Here is a 12,844-nt window from a genome sequence, read left to right on the forward strand (position 1 = left end):
CCTGACGTTCGAGGTGGTCGGGTTCCGAGGAACCTACCACGCGGTACTGGGAAGGCCATGCTACGCGAAGTTCATGGCCGTCCCCAACTACACCTACCTGAAGCTCAAGATGCCGGGCCCCAACGGGGTCATCACCGTCGGCCCCACGTACAAACACGCGTTCGAATGCGACGTGGAGTGCGTGGAGTACGCCGAGGCCCTCGCCGAGTCCGAGGCCCTCATCGCCGACCTGGAAAGCCTCTCTAAGGAGGTGCTAGACGTGAAATGTCATGCCGGCAACTTCGAGCCAGTGGAGACGGTTAAGGCCGTCCCCCTCGACCCCAGCGGCGACGCCTCCAAGCAGGTCCGGATCGGCTCCAGGCTCGATCCCAAATAGGAAGCAGTGCTCGTCGACTTTCTCCGCGCAAACGCCGACGTCTTCGCGTGGAGTCCCTCGGACATGCCCGGCATACCGAGGGATGTCGCCGAGCACTCGCTGGATATTCGGGCCGGAGCCCGACCCGTCAAGCAGCCTCTGCGCCGATTCGACGAGGAGAAGCGCAGAGCGATAGGCGAGGAAATCCACAAGCTAATGGCAGCAGGGTTCATCAAAGAGGTATTCCATCCTGAATGGCTTGCCAACCCCGTGCTTGTGAGAAAGAAAGGGGGGAAATGGCGGATGTGTGTAGACTACACTGGTCTCAACAAAACATGTCCGAAGGTTCCCTACCCTCTGCCTCGCATCGATCAAATCTTGGATTCCACTGCTGGGTGCGAAACCCTGTCTTTCCTCGATGCCTACTCAGGGTATCATCAAATCAGGATGAAAGAGTCCGGCCAGCTCGCGACTTCTTTCATCACGCCCTTCGGCATGTACTGCTATGTCACCATGCCGTTCGGCTTGAGGAATGCGGGCGCGACGTACCAGCGGTGCATGAACCATGTGTTCGGCGAACACATTGGCCGCACAGTCGAGGCCTACGTCGATGACATCGTAGTCAAGACGAGGAAAGCTTCCGACCTCCTTTCCAACCTTGGAGTGACATTCCGATGTCTCAAGGCGAAAGGCGTCAAGCTCAATCCCAAGAAGTGTGTCTTCGGGGTGCCCCGAGGCATGCTCTTGGGGTTCATCGTCTCCGAGCGGGGCATCGAAGCCAACCCGGAGAAGATCGCAGCCATCACCAGCATGGGGCCCATCAAGGACTTGAAAGGCGTGCAGAGGGTCATGGGATGTCTCGCGGCTCTGAGCCGCTTCATCTCACGCCTCGGCGAAAGAGGTCTGCCTCTGTACCGCCTCTTAAAAAAGGCCGAGTGCTTCACTTGGACCCCTAAGGCCGAGGAAGCACTCGGGAACCTGAAGGCGCTCCTCACAAAGGCGCCTATCTTGGTGCCTCCAGCTGTCGGAGAAGCCCTCTTGGTCTACGTCGCCGCGACCACTCAGGTGGTTAGCGCCGCGATTGTGGTCGAGAGGCAAGAAGAGGGGCATGCATTGCCCATTCAGAGGCCAGTTTACTTCGTCAGCGAGGTACTGTCCGAAACCAAGATCCGCTACCCACAAATTCAGAAGCTGTTGTATGCAGTGATCCTGACGCGGCGCAAGTTGTGACACTACTTCGAGTCTCATCCGGTAATTGTGGTGTCATCCTTCCCCCTGGGGGAGATCATCCAGTGCCGAGAGGCCTCGGGTAGGATTGCAAAGTGGGCGGTGGAAATCATGGGCGAGACAATCTCGTTCGCCCCTCGGAAGGCCATCAAGTCCCAGGTCTTGGCGGACTTCGTAGCCGAATGGGTCGACACCCAGCTACCGGCGGCTCTGATCCAACCGGAGCTCTGGACCATGTTTTTCGACGGGTCGTTGATGAAGACGGGAGCCGGCGCAGGCCTACTCTTCATCTCGCCCCTCGGGAAACACCTACGCTATGTGCTACGCCTCCATTTCCCGGCGTCCAACAATGTGGCTGAGTATGAGGCTCTGGTCAACGGGTTGCAGATCGCCATCGAGCTAGGGGTCCGGCGCCTCGACGTCCGCGGTGACTCGCAGCTCGTCATCGACCAAGTCATGAAGAACTCCCACTGCCGCGACCCGAAGATGGAGGCCTACTGCGATGAGGTTCGGCGCCTGGAAGACAAGTTCTACGGGCTCGAGCTTAACCACATCGCTCGGTGCTACAACGAGACTGCGGATGAGCTGGCTAAAATAGCCTCGGGGCGAACAACGGTTCCCCCGGACGTCTTCTCCCGGGATCTGCATCAACCCTCCGTCAAGATCGACGACACGCCCGAGCCTGAGGCGCCCTCGGCCCAGTCCGAGGTACCCTCGGTCCAGCCCGAGGTACCCTCGGCACAGCCCGAGGCGCCCTCGGTTCAGCCCGAGGTACCCTCGGCCCCCGACGGTGAGGCACTGCGCGTCTAGGAGGAGCGAAGCGGGGCCACGCCTGATCGAGACTGGCAGACCCCGTACCAGCGATATCTCTACCAAGGAGAGCTACCCCTCGACCGAGCCGAGGCTCGGCGGGTGGCGTGGCGCGCCAAGTCGTTCGTCTTGCTGGGCAAAGAGAAGGAGCTCTACCACCGCAGCCCCTCAGGCATCCTCCAGCGATGCATCTCCGTCGCCGAAGGTCAGGAACTCCTGTGGGATATACACTCGGGGGCTTGCGGCCATCACGCAGCGCCTCGAGCCCTTGTCGGGAATGCCTTCCGACAGGGCTTCTACTGGCCGACGGCGGTGGCCGACGCCACTAGAATTGTCCGCACCTGCGAAGGGTGTCAATTCTATGCGAAGCAGACCCACCAGCCTGCTCAGGCTCTGCAGACGATACCCATCACCTGGCCCTTTGCTGTGTGGGGTCTGGACCTCGTCGGCCCCTTGCAGAAGGCACCCGGGGGCTACACGCACCTGCTGGTCGCCATCGACAAATTCTCCAAGTGGATCGAGGTCCGACCTCTGAACAGCATCAGGTCCGAGCAGGCGGTGGCGTTCTTCACCAACATCATCCATCGCTTCAGGGTCCCAAACTCCATCATCACCGACAATGGCACCCAGTTCACCGGCAGAAAGTTCTTGGACTTCTGCGAGGATCACCACATCCGGGTGGACTGGGCCGTCGTGGCTCATCCCATGTCAAATGGGCAAGTAGAGCGTGCCAACGGCATGATTCTACAAGGGCTCAAGCCTCGGATCTACAACGACCTCAACAAGTTCGGCAAGCGATGGATGAAGGAACTCCCCTCGGTGGTCTGGAGCCTGAGGACAACGCCGAGCCGAGCCACGGGTTTCACGCCGTTCTTCCTAGTCTACAGGGTCGAGGCCGTCTTGCCCACAGACCTGGAATATGGCTCCCCAAGGACGAGGGCCTACAACGATCAAAGCAACCAGGCTAGCCGAGAAGACTCGCTGGACCAGCTGGAAGAGGCTCGGGACAAGGCCTTACTACACTCAGCGCGGTACCAACAGTCCCTGCGACGCTACCACGCCCGAGGGGTCCGGTCCTGAGACCTCCAGGTGGGCGACCTGGTGCTTCGGTTGCGACAAGACGCCCGAGGGAGGCACAAGCTCACGCCCCCCTGGGAGGGACCGTTCGTCATCGCCAAGGTTCTGAAGCCCGGGACGTACAAGCTGGCCAACAGTCAAGGCGAGGTCTACGACAACGCTTGGAACATCCAACAGCTACGTCGCTTCTACCCTTAAGATGTTTTCAAGTTGTTCATATACCTCGCACCCACGCAAAGTTTAGTCATCAAGGAAGGGTCGGCCTCGCCTCGGCAAAGCCCGACCCTCCCTCGGGGGCTAAAAGGGGGGAAACCCCCTCTGCGTTGAAATTTTCCTCGAAAAAAGATCTCTTCTGCCAGAATGTCTTTTGTGCTTTTTGACTACTTCGAAAAGTGGATCCTGAAAACGACGGAGTACACGTAAGCAGCCAAGGCTGACCGAGCCGAGGGACTCCTACGCCTCCGGGATACGGATACCTCACTCATCACCTTCTGCGATAAGTAACTCACGTTCGGATAAGTGATTCCGCGGACCGAACAAGTCTTCACGTTCGGAAGTTCTTCTGCCGAAGCGATCCTTCGAGCCTTCTCGACTGAGTCGGTGACAGAGCCTCATGGACGGGTAAAAGTGCGCGTAAGCGGCAAGGCCGACTGAGCCGAGGGACTCCTACGCCTCCGGGATACGGATACCTCACTCATCACCTTCCGCGAGAAGCAACTCTCGCTCACACAAACATCCCTGTTACTGACAAAAAAGTCCAGATACTTGAAACAGGAGGAAAAGAGACGCAGCTTTACAACACAGCGAGGGTGTGTTCTGGCCTCAGCGGCCGCAGGAGACACACGCTACAAGACAACTGATCCTGCAGGCTTGGGTCTTGACGCTGGAAGGGGGCAGCAGCACCCTCGGCATCGACGACACCATCGGCGAGGTCCGACCTAGCCTCGGACGGCGACGCGGTCCGAAGATCTCCACTCCGAAGGACGACGTCATCGCCACGCCCGGGCCATCGCTGCCAGGGTCTCCTCCGGGAACCCGGCCCGGGCAGGCGGCTCGGCCGGTCACCCCGGGGCCTCGGCCAGCCGTCCTCAGAGGGCGCCAGCCCGACCTAGGGCTTCGGCTGGTCAACTCCGGCGTCGGTCCCGCTAACGGACGACCCGGCTAGGCTCCGGCCAACCAGGTTTCATTTTTGAGCCAACTCTGCCCCTGTTCATGCTGATATCGCTACCCCTGGCCTCGGCTCATCCAAGAGCGGCCGAGGGGTCCCTTTAACTAAGCTAGAGGAGCCTCGGACAACAAGGCCGACCGAGCCGAGGGACTCCTACACCTCCGGGATACGGATACCTCACTCGTCACCTTGACACGGGGCGACTCACGCTTGGTGAAGCGGTTCAGACAACCAACAGGCGAGTCTTAGTGCTCGAAAATGAGGAAAAAACACGGCTCCGTGCCAAAGTTACATACATGTTCAGGCCTCGACAACCACAATGAACAAAAACACTGGCATTCAAAGTGCCATTACAAACGGAACTCTGGTTCCGTCCCCGCGGGTATGAGCAACCTCGAGCCTGCGGGGCGACGAACATCGGGAGACCCGCCAGCGACCTCTGCAGCAGCAGCCATGGTCTCGAGTGGACACGGCCGCCGGAGGGCTCTCGTTCGCGTTCCCGCTCAAGGGACGCGAACCAGCTATTAAAGCCAAAGAGCGGGCCGCTCCCAAGCGCACCGGCAGGTCCTCGCTGCCGTCCTCGCCGCGAATGCAAGGAAGAGGGCGGAATGTTGCATCCTAGCTGGGCAGCAACAGTTTGCCTTCCCCGGCATGGCTGGAGGACGTCTCCGCCGCAGAGCTGGAGGGCAATTGCCACCACCAGAAGCTGGAAGAAGAGGTGGCCCGCCGACCCGCGCAAGAGGTAGAGCCCCGACTCGCCTCGCTCCCCGCCCCAGCGAGGATGACGAACACCCTCGACGCTGAGGGCGGGATCGAGATCACAGCCCGGCTTGCCTCTCCCCATCCAGGAGCTGGAGGTCACCGTCTTGGGTGACCACCAGCGGAGGGGTGCAACCGGGCTGTGTGATGAAAATCCTTGAAGCCGAACGATGGCTGGAAGGTACCAACTCCCGCGGAGTTGCGTTCCCCCGACGACAAGGCGGAAATACGGCGGGTATCCCCCATCCGGGGGCTTGGAAGGTGGAAAGACACGATGCATAAGGGAGCACGAAGACATGGTCGCCTTCCAAGGGGGTCACCCTCCTTTTAAAGGCGACTATCCCTACTTGCGTCCCCAGCCGTCACGGGCTGAAGTCTTCTCCAACACGCTCCAAGGCCCTCCCCTGCGGCGCGGGGGCTGGGTCCCACATGTCATGCAAGCCGGCTCAGAGCAGAAGAAGCCAAACCGCCGTGCACGGTGCGCACAACCGCCCAGCGGTTACAAGTGATCCTCCACTTTTGCCCAGACCAACGGGCGAAAGGGGCGGGCAGCCATGCAGGCGGCATGCAACCGCGCTAAGTGGGCGCACTTCTCCGACTCCCAACACGCCCAGGACGGAGGCCCAGGCCCACGCGTCAGGCAACCGGCGCGCCGAATGCTTCGTGCATGCAACCGCACCGCCACTTGCGCCACCACCGCGCCTCCTCGATTGCGGAACCAATACCGCGACTCGAGGCGACCCAGCGCACGACCCAGCAGCGCCAGCCCGGCGCGGCGGTCAGTGCGGCCAAAAATGGGCCGGCAGTAATGACGGTGGCAGGCGGGCGGGAGCAGCGGTCACGTCGTCAGCCAAGCTCACGTCCCATCCGGGGGCAGCGAAAGAACCCCCTCTCACGGCGTGAAGACAACGCGCCCGTGATCCGTTCCTCGAACGGCTCGCGCACGCGCAACGGCCGCCCCGCCAACCACTCGCCCCGTCGCATTAACTCCGCGGCGGGACAGGCGGCGCCTCTGGCAGGAGAAGCGGGTGACGCTTCGCCTTCGCCATAATGACCGCGTCAGTAAAGGTACGCCGCGTCGTTCGATTTCGTATCCTTTTCCTTTTTTCCTCTTTCTCTCTCTTGCAACAGGGATCGGGAAAGGGGGATACCCCGAAAAGGATCCTTCCCCATGAAGGAACCAGGCTCCGAGCCTCCCTACTGATCATAGGTTCGAAGGCTGGCCCCCCGGAAGGGTTCGACAGCCGCCTCAGATCGCGTGGGCCCTACACCCACTACTGGTCAGAGGTTCGAAGGCCGGCCCCTCGGAAGGGTTCCACGGCCGCCTCAGGCTACTCGGGCTCCGCGCCCATTACTAATCAGGGGTTCGAAGGCTGGCCCCCGAAGGGTTCACAGCCGCCTCAGACACCGAGCGAGGGATGACCATGGGTACGTTCGATACATAACCAAGGCTCGGGCTGCGCTCCCGAGGTACCCTAGGAAATTTCCGAGACCAGCGGGAACGATCTTGTAACGGAATCCCATCGGAGGGAGGCATCGAGCCCTCGGACCCCGTCGCTAGGGGACCGGGTCCAGCAGATCACCCGCAGGTACTTTTGGGCGTGCCTCTGGGCCCCTAGCCGACCCCTAACGAACGAGGCACGGACGTCCACTCGGATTACCCGCTTGCAGCTCACCGGAGACACCATGTTCGGCGCCCATCGAGGGCAACATGGCGCTTTCCCCCCCTCCTCCTTGCGGAAAGGCGACGCAGGGGCGTATGTAAAAAAGCCGAGTCTGTCCCTGATCGCCCTCTCTCCCTGTGCAGAGGCTCAGGGGCTGCTCTCGCAAACCCGGCTCCGGCCGAACCGTTGACAGCGTCAACATACCAGCCCGAGAACTTGGGACCCGACCGTACACCCGGGCTACGGCCAGCTCGCATGAGGGAACAACCAGACCAACCGAAGCATTACGCGAGGCATTAAGACCTCGAAGGAGTGAAACCACTCCTCCGAGGCCTCGGGGGCTACACCCGGCGGGTGCGCTCGCGCGCACCCACCAGAACAAAATGCAACCGAGAAAGGCTGGTCCCCTTGCAAAAAAGTGCGACGAAAGCCTCCAAGCGAGTGCTAACACTCCCTTCGAGGCTCGGGGGCTACTGTCGGGGACCATAATTAGGGGTACCCTCAAGACTCCTAATTCTCAGCTGGTAACCCCCATCAGCATAAAGCTGCTAAGGCCTGATGGGTGCGATTAAGTCAGGGATCAGTCCATTCGAGCGACTCGATCACGCCTCGCCCGAGCCTAGCCTCGGACAAGGGCAGCCGACCCCGGAGGATTTCCGTCTCGCCCGAGGCCCCCCTCTAACGGCGAACATATTTCTGGCTCGCCCGAGGCCCTGCCTTCGCTAAGAAGCAACCCTGACTAAATCGCCGCACCGACCGACCAAATCGCAGGAGCATTTAATGCAAAGGTGGCCTGACACCTTTATCCTGACGCGCGCCCCCCGGCAGAGCCGAAGTGACCGCCGTCACTTCGCCGCTCCACTGACCGGCCTGACAGAAGGACAGCGCCGCCTGCGCCACTCTGACTGCGGTGCCACTTGACAGAGTGAGGCTGACAGGCAGTCAGGCCCTGCCGAAGGCACCATAGGAAGCTCCGCTTCGCCCGACCCAGGGCTCGGACTCGGGCTAAGTCCCGGAAGACGACGAACTCCGCTCCGCCCGACCCAGGGCTCGGACTCGGGCTAAGTCCCGGAAGACGGCGAACTCCACTCCGCCCGACCCAGGGCTCGGACTCGGGCTAAGTCCCGGAAGACGGCGAACTCCGCTCCGCCCGACCCAGGGCTCGGACTCGGGCTAAGTCCCGGAAGACGTCGAACTCCGCTCCGCCCGACCCAGGGCTCGGACTCGGGCTAAGTCCCGGAAGACGGCGAACTCCGCTCCGCCCGACCTAGGGCTCAGACTCGGGCTAAGTCCCGGAAGACGACGAACTCCGCTTCGCCCGACCCCAGGGCTCGGACTCCACCCTGGCCTCAGCCGACGACCTCCGCCTCGCCCGACCCAGGGGCTCGGACTCGGCCTCGGCCATGGAAGACAGACTCGACCTCGGCTTCGGAGGAGCCTCCACATCGCCCAACCTAGGGCGCAGGCCAGCCACGTCAACAGGAGGCGCCATCATCACCCTACCCCGAGCTGACTCAGGCCGCAGGAAACAAGATCGGCGTCCCATCTGGCTAGCCCCGCCAGATAGGCAATGATGGCGCCCCGCGTACTCTGTGACGACGGCGGCTCTCAGCCCCCTTACGGAAGCAAGAGGACGTCAGCAAGGACCCAACCGCTCCGACAGTTGTCCCTCCGCCAGGCTCCATCGCTCCTCCGACGGCCACGACATCACACCAGCTGGGTGCCAAAATCTCTCCGGCTGCCACAACGGCATGTACTTAGGGCGCTAGCTCTCCTCCGCTAGACACGTAGCACTCTGCTACACCCCCCATTGTACACCTGTAGCCTCTCCTTACGCCTATAAAAGGAAGGACCAGGGCCCTCTTAGAGAAGGTTGGCCGCGCGGGGACGAGGACGAGACATGCGCTTGCTTGGAGCCGCTCGCTTCCCTCTCCCGCGTGGACGCTTGTAACCCCCTACTGCAAGCGCACCCGACCTGGGCGCAGGACGAACACGAAGGCCGCGGGATTCCCACCTCTCTCACGCCGGTCTCCGGCCGCCTCGCTCTCCCCCCTTCGCGCTCGCCCTCGCGCTCGACCCATCTGGGCTGGGGCACGCGGCGACACTCACTCGTCGGCCCAGGGACCCCCCGGTCTCGAAACGCCGACAATAGCCAACGTAAATAAACCCACCACAGGCAGCTGACTGGGGGAGGTCGCTAGCCTAATCCTCGAACTCATCGACGTCCTGGAACTCCTGGGGATCCGCCTCGACGCCTTCTTCTTCTTCTTTACCTGAGCATAGGTTGTATCAAATGCAACTTGATGTTTTGTGAAAGCAAGGGTGAGTACACATCAATGTAATTAGCAAATGTCACGTTTGGCTAAAGTGGACTAGCTTTATGTGGAGTTAGGCTGAAAGCATATGCTATTAGTTGGTCAGGTATTTATTATTAGTAGAAGCCAAGTTTTAGCAATAACCATCCCGTGAACCAATTTCCTCATCGAGGAACATCATCATAAGCGAAGCCAAAACCATCAATAGAATCATTGTATCTCAGACCATATGTATCTCTAATCAAAGGAGCTTCTAAGGCCGCTCATAATCGTGAGCACGACTGATATATCAGTTTCTAACCCTCTGCAGAGGTTGCACACTTTACCCACGAGCCTTTTTTCCCTCTCTAGCCCGGGCTTGCAAGACCCTTATTCACTCCCGAGGTGAATGGCCAGGGATTTACTACGAAGCCTTTACAAAGATCTCTGAGGTTGTAGCCGCCCGTTAGGTTTCCTAAATGTACTGCACTCCTCCCCAAGGGGCAAACCACCCTCGGTAGAGCGAGCTGCATACACCGAGCCCCATTGACGATACGACGACGAAGCAAACTACACATCAGTTCCTCTATTTAATTAGCTAGGGGCGTGCCATACCACCCTCATGGTTGCACTGTTTTACTAGATGGTCATCCAATGAATAGGTCCTTACGAAGAGGCACTCGAGAAACCGCCCGAGCCCCATAAAGTATCACCAGTCCAACATCATAATTAAGATAGAAAGGGAAATAGGGTTAAGCTTTTCCTACAATTAATTTTGGTGGTTGAACGTCCAACACAAACATATGGACTAACTAGTTTGCTCTAGAATTCATGTATTACAGGTGCATAAGGTTCAACACAAACCAATAAATATTCAAGTTAGGGACCCAATTCAAAAGGAGCAAAAAGGACTTGAGTGTGCTGTGGACTGGCGCACCGGACTGTCTGGTGTGCCACCGGATAGTGTCCGGTGCACCAATGCCATACAGGAGCCAAGCAGACACTCTCGGGAAAACGCAGGCGCGCTCCGCTATAATTCACTGGACTGTCCGGTGTGCCACCGGACTGTCCGGTGAGCCAGCGGGGTAACGGCTACCTACGCGCAACGGTCGACTCTGATAGCGCTACAGTGTCGCGGCAGAAGTCAGAGCATCGAGTCAGAGGGGCACCGGACTGTCCGGTGCACCACCAGACTGTCCGGTGCCACAAGAAGACAAAGGCGCCAACGGTCAACTGCTCCAGAACCCTAACGGTTGGGTGACGTGGCAGAGCACCGGACACTGAACAGTGAGTGTCCGGTGGCGCACCGGACTGTCCGGTGCGCCCATCGCCACCAGCCTCCCCAACGGCTATGGAAGTGGTTGGGGGCTATAAATACCCCCAACCACCTCATTCATAACCATCCAAGCATTCCAAACATTGCATTCAATACAAGAGCAAAAGACTCCAATCCAAGACACATCAAATATATTTAATCCTCTCCAAAGCCTCCAATTTAACTCAATTTCATTAGGGACTTGAGAGAGGGTTTTCTTGTGTTATTTGTTGCTCTTGTTGCTTGTCTTGGGTTTTCTTTTCTTTCTCTTACTCTCAAGTGCTTTGTAAGCGAAGCAAGAGACACCAAGCGTGTGGTGGTCCTTGCGGGGTCTTAGTGACCCGTGAGATTAAGGAAGAAGGCTCACTCGGTCTAAGTGACCGTTTGAGAGAAGGAAAGGGTTGAAATAGACCCGGTTTTTGTGACCTCCTCAATGGGGACTAGGTTCTTTGGAACCAAACCTCGGTAAAACAAATCACCGTGTTCACTCGCCTTATTTCTTGGTTGATTTGTTTTCCCTCTCTTTTGGACTTGAATTACATTCTAACGCTAACCCCGGCTTGTAGTGTGTGTTTAAAGTTATAAATTTCAGATTCCGCCTATTCACCCCCCTTTAGGCGACTTTCAATTGGTATCAAAGCCTGGTGCTTCATTACAGTCTAACAACTCGAAGTGATGTCAGGAGAACACGCCAATAGGGAGATCGTGATCGGCGATAAGCCCGCAAGCTCAGGGAGAACCCTTTCAAGGTAGTCCAGCAACAAGCATAAGGAGGAATCCTGTTCCTCCATCAAGTCGCATCGGAAGGGTGACAAGAAGAAGAAGGTGAAGAAGGTGGTCTACTACGAGACCGACTCTTCTTCACCCTCCACATCATCAAGCTCCGAATCGTCCGTTGCTTCGAAGCGCCATGAGCGCAAGAAGTATAGTAAGATGCCTCTTCGCTATCCCCATATTTCTAAGTGCGCTCCATTACTTTCCGTTCCCTTAGGAAAACCACCATATTTTGATGGTGAAGATTATTGTATGTTGAGTGATAAAATGAGGCATCATCTAACCTCACTCCACGAAAGCATATGGGACATAGTTGAATTTGGAGCGCAGGTACCACAGGTGGGGGACAAGGACTACGACTCGGACGAGGTCACCCAAATCCGGCACTTTAACTCCCAAGCAACTTCTATACTCCTCGCCTCCTTTTGTCGAGAGGAGTATAATAAGGTGCAAGGGTTAAAGAGCACCAAGGAAATTTGGGACGTCCTCAAAACGGCGCACGAAGGGGACGAGGTGACCAAGATCACCAAGCATGAGACGATCGAGGGGGAGCTCGGTCGATTCGTCCTCAACAAAGGAGAAGAGCCGCAAGCAATGTATAACCGGCTAAAGACAATGGTGAACCAAGTGCGCAACCTCGGGAGCACCAAGTGGGACGACCATGAAATGGTCAAGGTTATTCTAAGATCCCTTGTTTTTCGCAATCCTACTCAAGTGCAATTAATTCGTGGGGGATCCTAGATATAAACTAATGTCTCCCGAGGAAGTGATAGGCAAGTTTGTGAGCTCTGATCTAATAATCAAAGACTCCAAACATATCGTCAACTTGGAGCAAGGTGCCACCTCCACACCCGAGGTGCAACCCGTCGCATTCAAAGCGACGGAAGAGAAGAAAGAGGAGTCTACATCAAGTAGGGTTCCCATCGACGCCTCCAAGCTTGACAATGAGGAAATGACGCTCATCATCAAGAGCTTCCACCAAATCCTCAAGCAAAGGAGAGGGAGAAATTACAAGTCCCACTCCAAGAAGGTTTGCTACCGGTGTGGTAAGTTCGGTCATTTCATAGCAAAATGTCCAATTTCTAGTGAAAGTGATAGGAACGACGACAAGAAGGGGAAGAAGAAACAAAAGAAGAGGTACTATAAGAAGAAGTGCGGCGATGCCCACATATGTCGGGAATGGGACTCCGACGACAGCTAGAAAACCTCACATTGTTTCTCATCATGCATTTATGTATAAAAATGAGGCTTCTAGCTCTAGGCAATCAACTCATGTTAAATTGCCTAAAAAGAAAACTCCCACTGCATCAAATGAGCATAACATTTCATTTAATACTTTTGATGCATCATATGTGCTTACTAACAAATTAGGCAAAATAGTTGCCAAATATGTTGGCGGCA

The sequence above is a fragment of the Zea mays genome, chromosome 10 (assembly GCF_902167145.1).
Source record: "Zea mays cultivar B73 chromosome 10, Zm-B73-REFERENCE-NAM-5.0, whole genome shotgun sequence".
NCBI lineage: Eukaryota > Viridiplantae > Streptophyta > Magnoliopsida > Poales > Poaceae > Zea > Zea mays.